Genomic DNA, 12844 nt, shown 5'->3' with positions numbered 1-12844 from the left:
GGGCATGGTTAGGGGTGTACTGTAAGTGAGGGCAGAAAGGAATCTGATGACTTGCTACAAATAAAACTAGTGGCTTCCTGCCGCTAAATACCCCATACAAAGTTCTGAAGTGCTTAAGCCATGACTCGTAATGCTGTATCGGCATTCATTTCTCAGTGCCGGTACTTACAGCACCACATTGTTAGAGTCTGCTGATTATACCCTGTGACATCTTACATTTGGGGCAGCTGCCCCTGTGCTATTCATTTCTGTGATGACTTCTATAAAAAAATGTTAAGAAGGTTGGATCTGTCTTTAACAAAGCCAAATTTATGAAGGTACAGGGATAAAAGATTTTCAGTTCCAAGATTAATTAAATCTGAGATAATACATTCATTAGCTTTGCATGTGAGGATATGGGGGGTCTGAGTTGGGCCACCCTTGTGTGATGACATTACAATGGGTATTTTCCAGGCTTTAAGAATATAACCAGTGAAGAGGTTTATATTAAAGAGGTTAAGTAGGAGTTCAGGTAGGCCATATTTAGTACTGATGATCAGAAAACTTGGTATTTTATCAGGGCCCTTGGATGAGTATTCTTAGCTTTTCAGAGAGCTGGGGGAATTTGTTATATAGTAGTTACAGGAGGGTGTTTGGGAAATGAAATCTGTAGAATTGTTGTAGCTATGGGTGGAGTGAAATTTGAACTACATTTGTTGTCTAGGATGTTAGCCATTTCTTTTGAGTCAGAGTGGCCAGTATGGTTGTGGACTAATTCTGAACATTATTGGCAGAAGTGTAGCTAGAGTGGGGCAAGAGGGACAACTACCCCAGACTCAAAGTGTCAGCCAATCTGGATCTCTCTGTAATGTAATATCAGCTTTTAAAAGCCAGTATTGCACTTACTATCAAAACTGAGTGCTGTAGCACTCAGTGTGTGGTCTAAACTGTAGCAATTGCTTGATATAATGTGCTACAGTTTACAAGTTAAGAAAATCTCTTTTTTAACTAAAATCTGAGAGCTGTAGCAATCTGTGCAGGTAGGGTATAAACTGTGGCATCTGTTTGCTACATTTGTAATTTGTAGCAAGCAGTTTGCTACAGTTTAAAAGAATGTATTTGTTTTTTTAACTAAAACCTGAGCACTGCAGTGGTATATATTTTGTACTCTTCATTTGAGAGCTGAGGGGGTATAGCACTGATTTGTGATACTGGCACAGGCTGCTGGTTGAGCCAGCTTCACTACTGATAGTTGGGTATTTTTGGTTTTAGTGACTTTTTTAAAATTCATATTCAGCTCTGAGTTTCCTAATAGTACCTTAAGCTCTTTTTTTAGTTTGCTTAAGTGTGCTGTTAAAGTGGGTAGAATGAGCCATCATATAAGCATTAAGTATTTTTCAGCTGTTATGTAGTTTTTTTTTTATATATATATATTTTTTTTATATTTGTGTTCCACCATGGGGTTTGTTTCTAAATTAGTCATATTTCATCTGGCTAGTGGACTGCCATATACATAAATCTATTTAAATAGGAGTAAAAGTCAGAGGCAAAGGCAGCAGCTTTAACAATGGGGGTCTGTCAAGAGGAGGATTACAGCAAAATTTGTTTGTCATTGAGTAATTGAAGGTTTGTTTTTATGAAGTCCCTAAACATCGAGGTATTTGCATGGGAAGTTCTACCAGTTTTAAAGGAAAAGCTCACTGATTTCTGGTCTGTTTAAAAAAAAAAAGGAAATGATGGACAGTGAGGTGTGCTAGAAGTGGTATCAATTCTGGGGAGAAGGTGAAAGATATTTGGGCCCTAGTAGAATTATTAACAGTTTGTCCAAGAGTGTTAACATTTCTAATGTCAAGAAAGCATTGGGTATGCCAGCCATTGGCGGTATAGATTGGTCAGCTAGTTTATAGTAGGTTAGTTGGAGTTCCTAGATAACAAGGTGTTGAGATTAATGTGGATTTCAATATTGTGTTAATTCAGCTACTGTTGTCAGAAGAGGACATGAAGGGTGTTCTGTAGCTATATCTATGAAGTGCTAATTATTCTTGTTTATGGTGATGATTTGAACATTGTTCAGTGTACAAATATGAGGTCCTGAGCTGTCAGTCATGAGATGAAGTTTTACTTGACAATTACTCATACACAATTGCCACGTTGCCAGTATGTCTAAAGACATGACAGAAGTAAACCTAAGAGTAGAAGAAATTATTGCAATGCCTTGATAACATGTCTCTGTGCCTGCATATGTATGCATGTGTTCAAGTTGCAGGATGGCCTCAAGTTTGGGCATTTGTTGTTGAGTCTCAGCAATGCATAAAGCCACTTTAATGTGTTCTAAATTAGATTTTACTAGGTTGGCATGAACAACAGACAGACTGTCCCTGAAAAAGGTGCTATGGAAGCACCAAAAATTTTATCCAGAATGAGAAATCCACAGCAAGAGAAGTAGAGATGATCTCTGGTAAAGAAGGAAGATTTGCCAGCAGTCTTATCCCAAACTGAACCATACTGGAACCTTCTAGAATGGTACCAACTACATAGACAATTAGTAAAGCCAATTATCTTGTCTTTGAAACTTGATTCATTCTGTGTGATGGTAAAATATCACTCAACACCAACATTTTAGCTGTCTTGGTCATGTACATAGGGAGCTCGGTCATATCTTTCTGCATATACTTTTGGCAGAGCACCTAAGATCATTCACTGTGATATGTAACACTAACACCTCACTGTATTTGCCAATAGGAAGGGATCTAATTGCCTTGTTGCATGTGGCCCCACGAAGGACAGCTGACGTTTACACTGGTCTTATCCAGACTGGTGAGAGTAGTGTCCATATGTTTCCATGACCTATTACTAAAACATTACTGTGGGTGGATGCAGTCTCAGTGGGCCTTAAGGCCTTGGTGTCTGTACCTTTGTTACTCATAAAGGTAGGTATGCTGGCTGTGGGCATGCAGGTGAAGGTGGATGTATTCCTGTGTGAACCAATGGCTGAAGTTTTTTTAGTCCTTAGTCATTAATATAATCATTAATAGTCAATAATTACAGACCTATAGCTATACTTTCTCCACTTGCAAAGATTATGGAAAAATGTATACAAAAACAATTTATGCACCACCTAATCCAAAAATCACCTCATGGTGGATACCCAGCATGGTTTTTGTCCACACCATAGCACAACCTCAGCGCTAATGGCTTTTACCAGTACCATAAACAATAACCGTAACAATAATCACGTCCTCTGCCCTATTCTTGGATCTTTCCAAAGCATTTGACGTGGTTGATCACCATCTTCTGGTTCACACCTTGCAAACTTTCCACTTTGATACGAAAGCCCTTCTTTGGTTTACATCCTACTTTAATGGAAGACAACAGGCTGTCCTATGGCAGAATAAGCTCTCTAATCTATTACCAAACACCCTTGGAGTACCACAAGGCTCCATATTAGGGCCCCTACTGTTCCATCCTTATTAATGACTTGTATACAGTCATACCAAATGTCAGCTGTATCCAATACGTTGATGACTCCACCCTGTCCCACAGACCTGAGGGTCGCTACCCAGTCCACCATACCATAGAAAATTGGCTCTCTGAACATAGATTGTTACTAAATCCCAAAAAACTAAAATGCTGTTATTCTCTCCAACTCATAGGTCTGCTGCCTTCACCTTTACCATAAATGCAAAAGATGGAGCAATAATTTCCCCTGACCCCTCTACAAAATTACTAGGTGTCATTATTGACAATAACCTAAAGTTTGACCTACATGTAAATCAAACAGTCAAGAACATCAATAAAAAACTTGGGTCACTGTATAGAATAAAAGCCTTCCTAACCCCTCCAGCTAAGATGGCTATAGCTTGCTCTCATCTACTCTCAACACTTTTATATGCCTCCCCACCCTTCTCTGCAATCTAAACAAATCTGTACTAAATAGACTGTCACCCTGTTACAATCATATTGCCAGGTTTGCCACTGGAATGCCTTTTAAAACACACTGCTGTATCAACCTAAAACAGCTTGGGTGGCTAAAACTTCCCAGTCTCATCCAATATAACCTGCTGATCATGGCTTAACAAAATCCTCTATAACCCAGATAACATTCCAGCCCTTCAAAATATTCTCACCCCCCCCCCGCAACCATCCAAAACTGCTTCGATCCTCGAACAAAATTCTAATTCAGACAATCAAAATCAACAACACCGCTGGAGATGCCCTCTTTGCTAATGCTGCAGGCAGAGCCTGGAACTTACTTCCAGGTGATATTACTTTGCTCTCCTCCCTAGGACAATTTAAAACTAAACTCAAACAACATATGGCATTTAACTGGCTTTGCCACTGCAACAAGCCTGGGTAACTCTCAACATGAATGTGAATAACCCAACTAACTATTTTTTGTTAATTTTCTCCTGACTATAACCAGGTGTATCTCATGTCTGCCTATGTATTCTTTAGTAATACTACTTATGTACTCTTGTTTTACTTGTATTGTATCTGATAACTCGGAGCTTATCTCCCCAGGCCTTCACTGAAAATGGACATGGCTCCAGTTGTACTATCCTGGTCAACAAATGTAAAATAAATAAATAGTCAAGGAGGTTTTGGTAGTGTTCTCTTAACACTTTCATTATAGATTTGTGTAGTGATAGTGCAATGTGCTGTAGGTGTGTGTGTGTGTGTGTCTATGTCTGTGTCTATGTTGTGCTTACTGAATGTTTTAAGGTGAGAACTGAACCTTCAAGTTCAATAAATACTTCCAGATCTCACATGTTGAATCATTGTCAGGGTACCAGTAAAGGGTTTTCAGGAATTGCAAGGCAGTTGTTACTCTGCCTTGGAATATCTAGTTCTATCAGAGTGACTAAAGAAGGGAAGAAAGCTGAGCAAGAGACCATAGTGACTAGTGCAGATAAAGGGGTATGAGAAAACAGGATATAACTAACCTAGTTTTGGTGTAAAACAGAAATCGACTGTAACAGAGATAAAACAACTGGAATTGGCATCGTTAGAGAAGGGAAGGAACAAACTACATAGGAAAAAATGGGAATTGTGGGAACAATATATGCAGAGAAGGAACAAGGTTTAAAAGAATTCAGGATTTGAATGAACTGTATAATGCTTAACTGGCAATGACTGGTTAGATTATGAGTGATGTATAATGTTTGCAACTACGGTTGTTTCAATGTTGTCTGTGATGCGTAATGTTTGCAACTAAAGTGGTGTTAGTGTTTGTTTTTCTTTTATATAAATTTAAGATTGCCTATGTCATATGTGATAATTTAATAAATATGTTTTTTGTTAAAACAGAAATGGACAGTGGAGTGGAATAAAAATGGTGACAGAATAGTAATGATTAATAGATGAAGGAATATGACATGCAACTACTATAGACACTGGACACTAAGTAATAGTGGTAGTATTTACAAGTTTAAAAAATGTAAAAGTGGCAGCAATAAGTAGGAACACAGTAATCAGTATCAAGTGGCAAATTTAATTCAAACAGTCTTGCCAAATACTTTAAGTGCAGTAAATGAAAGCAGTTTCTGTAACAGTGGGGCAGTCAGTACAAGCAGCAGCAGCAGTACAATCAAAACAGTGATCAAAGACCATTATTAGCTGAAAAAAAAAGGTTGAGTTTGTACCTAATTAATGGCAGCAAATGATATAACCCATTGGATCCAGATGGGATAATTAAGAAGTACCTACAGATAGTCTAAATTAATAGCTTTTCTCTTCTGTAATAGCTTTTCATTCTCTCTCTCCTTTTTTCTATCCCACCCACTGTACCTTCCTAGACTCCCCCTCCCCTCTTCCCTCTCTATTACCGACAAGTTTCCACAGTTTACTACACCTGATCTATGGTACTATTTCTAGTCTACTAGATTCCACTGCAGTACTACTCTGAAGCTCATATTATATCCACTTAGACTCACACTGCCAGTTTTTCCCTCCCCTATCATTTCATATTGCATGTCTCTTCTATTCTGTACTACTACTACTGTTTACTAGCAAAGACCTTGTTACCTATCTACTTGCTAGACCCAAATGGATGTAAATGGTACATTCTCTGTCTAGTTGAACTTTACCTACTCATCAAAACTTTAAGTATGCTTGCCAAGTTGTAACTCTGTCAGATATTACACATTGAAATTTTTGTTATTGACATGCTACCTATGCTGTATCTACCTGAAACATTTTGATTGCAAGTTTTTGTGAATGTGGAACGTCTCCATAAGTTGCAGATATACTTGACACTGTTACTAGAAGTTTCATGCTTATCGACATGTCTATGCTGTTTTTAATTGTGACACTTTATTGTTTGTTCTTGTTAATGTGAAGCTTTTCTCCCCGGGCCTCTACTGAAAAGAGACTCTCTTTTCAGCTCAGTGGACCATCCTGGTAAACAAATGTAAAATAAATAAATAAAATTCCAAGTGCAATATTGTAAAGTAAATAGTTACAAAGCGGTATAGTAAAAGAATCGGTATGTGCAATACGAGTAGTTCAGACTTTGTAATGCAGAACTCTGTACTGCAGTATTGTGTGGGGGAACTTTATAGCAGAGTAATTAGGAACAAGCAGAAGTGTAGCAACACCAGCGATTAAAAATTGCAGTTGATAACTGACATAAGTTCATTTGCTTAACTAGTAACAGTACAAATTTATCTGAAATAGTCCTAGCAGAATTATCTTGAATATTACCAGTGGTGAATAACATACCAATAACAAGGCACAACAGTACAGTATTATACTTAAACTGTCTAATACTACAGTCAGCTGGATAACGCTGGCAATTTCAGTGATGCAAGCAGACAAAATGCAGTCAGTAAGTTAATAGGTTAGTAAATTTAAAAGGAGACCACAGTGGCATTTACACTGCAGTTGAAAAAACACACAGCTGTTACACAGCATGAACATCTTTACAGCAATGAAGACCCCTATGATGCAGACAAGCTGGCAACATCATGCAAACGTGTCCCTCCTCCACACTTTGATATTGGTGAGCTCCCACCACTGGTAGTTTGTACAGCCTCAGATCCCCTCATTACCATAATATAGCAATGAACCCTGGTCTGCCATCTTCACAACTTAACTGTAAATTACTTATGAATCACAGTCTGTCAAGATGGTGGATAACAGTGACCCACGTATGTATGCCTTGCCAACTAGCAAAACCTAGGCTATTCATTCTGCTACATCCTTTAACTGCAAATAATTTAAAATGCTATAAAACTTATATCCAAATACATTTTCCCTACATACTTGTGGTGTGGTCTCTTCATTTGCTGTCCTTACCACCAGTTTCATCTCTTTTTAACTTTTGTTTTGTTATCCATCAAGCTGTTCTTGTTGTATGTATGTGTACATCCATAGCAGATGTTCTTCGTGTTTCACTGTTGCAGTCATCACATTTGGGTTATCTGCCTGCAGGTAGCCCTCAGCTGGCGTGAATACCAGAGTCTTTGGATTTCTGTGTCGGATGCTGTCACTTCTTCCATGGCGTCAGGTCGTCAGGGGTATAAAACATGCAGCCGATGCCATTACATCAGTCTTTCTTGCCGTGTGGTGCCCGAAGCAGAAGCAGTTCGTAAGTGCCGGTTGGCAGACTCCTGAAATTTTCATTTTCAAGTTTCAGACCTGAAGTCTTCGAAAAGATAAGTCCCCGTTGGGGATCCTTTTTTCTTGCTCTAACCGATGTCAGAAAAAAATTAACAATTGCCTTGCCTGTGGAAAGCAAATACCTCATAGAGATTTTCATTCTTACTGTGTCACCTGTTTAGGGCCAGACCATGACGTCCCTCGCTGTCAGTTTTGTGCCTTGTTCAATACCTGAACTATTCGTTGTCAGGCTATTTTTGTAGCTAAATATTTTCGTTCTTGATCTCTGTACTCTGAAATGGCTTTGTTAAGCCATCCGACTATCGATCTTCCGAAAAAACGTAAGGATAAAGACAGAGACAGACTGCATAGGTCCAAAACTGCCAATGACACTTCCGTTAAGCTAGTCGCCAGTCCACCGATACTCAGTGAGGCACTTTTGCAGCCTCTGATACCTGCTACTACAGATTTGCGGGCCTTTACTGAGACACATTCGGAGTCCAGTATGCTGCAAGATGCTTCTTCGACTATGGAACCTGCGGATGTCTCTACCTTGGATGGGTCCAGAGCCGCTGTGCAGGCACCGGCTTCTGAGGATGTATTCATGCCTACCGATTTTCATATTAAACCGACTTCATTTCAAGCTAAAAATACCGAATTCCTCAGGCCTAAAGCTCGCACTACGCCTAGAAAACTGATGACCAAAGCGCATTCTCAGGCCCATCTGCCTCAAAAACAAATGATTAGAATGGCTTAAGACATTATTACATTAATTAGGGGAAGCCAGCCTTCCCCCTCTAAGAGACCTAGAACTGATTTTCTCTCTGCTTCTTCTGATCAGGAATCTGATATCTCTGTTCCTTCTGACTACCAAGATTTACCCTTGTCTATTTATGAGGATTCTGATGCAGAGGATTCCATTCCCTCTGCTTCTCCTCTAGAAGATTTTTCTTTTGGTGAAACCTTGCCTACCCTTAGGGAGCATTTCTGCTAGGAAAGCCAGGACTATTCTCAGTCCAAAAAGAGACTTAGGGAATTTTTAAACCTGCCTCAACACAGGCCTCTAGCTTTCCCTCCTGTTCTGGAGATTGTAGATGATGTTTTCTTGGAATCCAGCCTTACCCCAGACACCTCTGCCTCCAGCTCCCAGAAAACCTGACAGGTACTACAGAGTACCTGACTCTCACAAATTCCTCTTCAAGAATCCTACAGCAGATCCAGAGAACCATTTCCCAAGGACCAAAAGGCATTAAGGCTACTACTGCCAGAAAATCCTACCTCTTCTGATAGGGACTGTAGAGCTTTAGACAGATGGGGTAAAAAGGTATACACTTCTGCTACTTTGGCCATTACGGCTTTAAATTGCCAGTTTCATATGTTAAAGTATCAGCAGCATATTATGGGACTACTTAATCAGAAAATGATGTTGATTCCTGGCTGTACTGAACACAAAGATTTACAAGAGTTAATGCATTCTGCTGACCAAGTTGGTAAACATACTTTGCAGTGTGGTTTTGATGCTTTAGAAGCATCTTGTAGGGCTGCTGTCACTGGATCTGTTCTTAGAAGGCATGCCTGACTTAAGGAACAAAACTTGCAAGATCATGTTAAAGCTAAATTACTGGATGCACCCTTCAACCAAGAGTGCCTTTTTGGCAACAAAGCAGAAGTCCTCAAAAGGATGGAGGAAAAAACTAAACCTATGCAAACTGTTAAAGATTTCTTACAAATACAGCCACCTAGATTCAGTAGGCATTGGCCTTCAAAGAACTGGTCCTTTCCAGTCCCTTCCAGGCCTTTTCAGCCCAAACTCAGGAGCAGCAGACCACCAAGACTTCAGTTTCAGGCTATGCACAGATCTAAGCAGTGGGGGGCTCCCACTTCCAAAGCAGGGAGTAGTAAACCACCCCCTATGGAAAAATGGCACAATGACTTATCCTTAACTCTTCCAAGCCTTGCTCAAGTACTTGCTCCCTTAGGAGGAAAGCTCACCCTGGATGCAAAAAAACTGGGAACTCATTACCCAAGACAAATGGGTTTTAAACATAGTTTCCCTAGGATACAGATTCCACTTCCACTCACTCCCATCCCCAAGTGGATGGCCTGTCTCTCCTCAGTATCATGGCTATTCAACCTGTGCCAACAGAACAAAGGGGACAAGGTTTTTATTCAAGACTGTTCCTGGTTTCCAGAAAAGAAAACTGGCATCCTATCCTGGACCTGTCTATTCTCAACACCTTTCTGGTGGTTCTAAAATTCAGTATGCTAACTCTTCAACAGCTTCTTCCTATGCTAGCCAGGGATGCCTGGCTGGCAACCCTAGACTTAAAAGACGCTTACCTGCACATCCCAATAAGGGAATCCTGCAGAAAATACCTACGTTTCAGGGCAGGCTCCATGCACTATCAGTTCTCTGCACTTCCCTTTGGCTTATCTACTGCACCCAGGGTATTCACAAAGTGCCTAACTCCAGCCATTGCATTTTGCAGGCAGAGAAATATTCAGATTTACCCATACTTGGACGATTGCCTGATTCAGGCAGAGAGTCAGGACTTGCTATTACAACACCTGCCATTTGTAAAGAGACTTCTAACCTCACTGGGGTACACCATCAATGAGAAGAAATCACACCTATTACCCTGCCAACAGATTGTATTCCTGGGAGCAAGCTTGAACACAACTTCCCAGATGGCATTCCTCACTCCGGAGAAACAAGTTTATTTGACAACCTATTTCAAACTATTGGCCACAAAATCCCAGCTTTCTGCAAGGAAAATCCTGCAAGCCCTGGGGTTCATGGCCTCTCTTGCATTCTGTTAATTCCATATGCAAGACTGCATATGAGGAAACTTCAATGGTATCTAAAAAGTCTATGGTGTCAACATTCTCAGGTCCTGGAAACAATGATTCCTGTCATTCCTTGTCTAAGGGCAGAGTTCCTTTGGTGGGCAGAGGTCTGCTACCACAACAGGGACTCCCTTTCACTCTACCCCCTGCCACCTAAACCCTAACAACAGACACATCAGACTATACATGGGGGGCTCACATGGCAGGGCAGTGCATTCAGGGAAAATGGAACCTAAAACAGATGCACCTGCATATCACTCAAAAAGAAATGTTAGCTGTACAAAATGCTCTGACAGCCTTCAAAGACCTTCTTATTCCAGGACAACTATTGGTAAAGACAGACAACACCACAGTTATGTGGTACATAAACAAGCAGGGGGGAACCCATTCCTACCCACTCTGCAGACTAGCCATGGCTCTGTAGAACACAGCCTTGAGCTACCAAGTGAACCTACAAGCTCAATTCCTGCCAGGCAAACTAAATTCACTGGCAGACGACTTAAGCAGAAATCTCGTGGACCCATATGAATGGAAACTGGAACCCAAAATATTCAAGCTCTTGAGGAACAAATGGGGGACACCGGAGGCAGACCTATTTGCCTCCCTTCAGAACTACCAATTGAACAAATTCTGCACCAGAACTCCCCACACTCAAGCTTGGAAAGTGGATGCCCTATCCTTTACCTGGGAAAGCCTTTCAGTTTATGCCTTTCCCCCTCTGGCTCTCCTCTCGAAGGTTCTACTAAAGATCAAACAGGACAAGCCAAGGACAATACTGATTGCACCAGACTGGCCATGCCAGCACTGGTACCCCCTTTTGCACAGTCTGACAGTGCTACAATCATGGCACCTACCTCAGACCCCTTCCCTGCTGTCCCTGCAGGCAGGCCAGATTCTGCACCCTCAACTTCAAACCCTGAACCTTGCAGCATGGCTAATTCCCTGATCTCACCTCTAGCAACCCTCAGTAAGCAGGTGCTGGATGTTATCTTGAGGCAAGGAGGCCTAGTACTAGAAAATCCTATTCAGAAAAGTGGAAAAGATACTGATGTTCATCGTGTTTCACTGTTGCAGTCATTACACTTGGGTTATCCTGCTGGCAGGCGACCCGCAGTCGGCCTGAGTTCCAAAGTCTTGGTCCAGCGTCGGTTGCTGTCGCCTCTTCCCTGACGTCAGTGCGTCAGGGGTATAAAAGTTGCAACCGACGCCATTTTCTTCATTCTTTCTTGCCACACGGTGCCCGAAGCAAAAGCAGTTTGTAAGTGCTGGTCGGCCGACTCCTAAGATTTTCAAAATTGAATTTCAGAACCGAAGTCTTCAATAAAGCTAAGTACCCCATTGGGGAAACTTTTTCTTGCTCCAGACCGATGTCAGTAAAAGTTAATAATTGTATTTCTTGTGGGAAGCAAATACCTCATAAGGACTTTCACTCTTACTGCATTCCTTGCCTAGGCCCTGTTCACACGTTACTAGTTGTCGGTTTTGTGCTACATTCAATAAATGCACTATTAAACGTCAGTTTGATTTTGCTCTACATTATTTTGGATGAAGATTTAACTATATAATGCCGTCGGAACAACCGATGACCGGAATGTATAAAAAACGCAAAGACAAAGAAAAAGACAGGCATCCGAGGTCCAAAACCGACGACGAAGCCTCTTCTAGGCCAGTCGCTGGTTCTCAGTGAGGCGCTTTCGCAGCCCCTGACACATGCTACCTCAGAGCCATAGGCCGTAACCGACAGTGACGTGGAGGCCCCGATGCCTGTGGATACTCAAGGTATTGGGCCTACGGAAACTATACCCTCAGATGGGTCCGGAGCCGCTGAGCAGGCACCGGCTTCTGAGGGCATCTTCAGACCTTCACAGCTTACAATTAAGGCTACTACAGCAGCAAAGGCAAAGTAAAAAAACACCATTAAAGACAAGGAAACAAGTACAGCATTCTCCAGAACGGTCATCCACGCCAAAGAAACAGATGCTTAAAATGGCCGAAGACCTCATTACTTTAACCAGGGGCTCCCGTCCCCCTCCTGACAAAAGGCCTAGGCAAGACACTGATTATGATTCCTCGGATCAGGTTTCAATTTCCTCTGATTCTTCTTCTGATCAGGGCTATTGTCTCCCTCCCTATGTGGACTCTGAACCTGAAGAGTCCATTCCTTCAGCCTCACCGCCTGAGGATTTTTCTTTTGGGGAAACCCTACACACCATGAGGGAGCATTTCCACTGGGAAAGCCAGGATTACTCAGAATCCAAGAAAAGGCTCAGAGATTTCCTTTTATTGCCTCAGCACAGGCCCCTGACTATCCCCCCTGTACTTGATATAGTAGATGATGTTTTTTCTGAATCCAGTCTGTCTCCAGATTCTTTACCCCCCCCCGCACCAGTAAAGCCAGACAGGTACTACAGGGTCCCTG

General features: G+C 41.4%; 1 protein-coding gene across 1 annotated transcript in view; it reads left to right on the top strand.

The window, feature by feature from the left end:
* Positions 1-12844, top strand: part of ARVCF (ARVCF delta catenin family member) — a 2347833-nt gene that overhangs the window by 466955 nt on the left and 1868034 nt on the right. The window lies entirely within an intron of this gene.

Source organism: Protopterus annectens, chromosome 4.part0, assembly GCF_019279795.1.
Source record: "Protopterus annectens isolate FY-2018-M chromosome 4.part0, PAN1.0, whole genome shotgun sequence".
Classification (NCBI taxonomy): Eukaryota; Metazoa; Chordata; order Ceratodontiformes; family Protopteridae; genus Protopterus; species Protopterus annectens.
The sequence above is the reverse complement of the archived record's forward strand: the minus strand, read 5'-3'. Positions and strand labels throughout refer to the sequence as shown.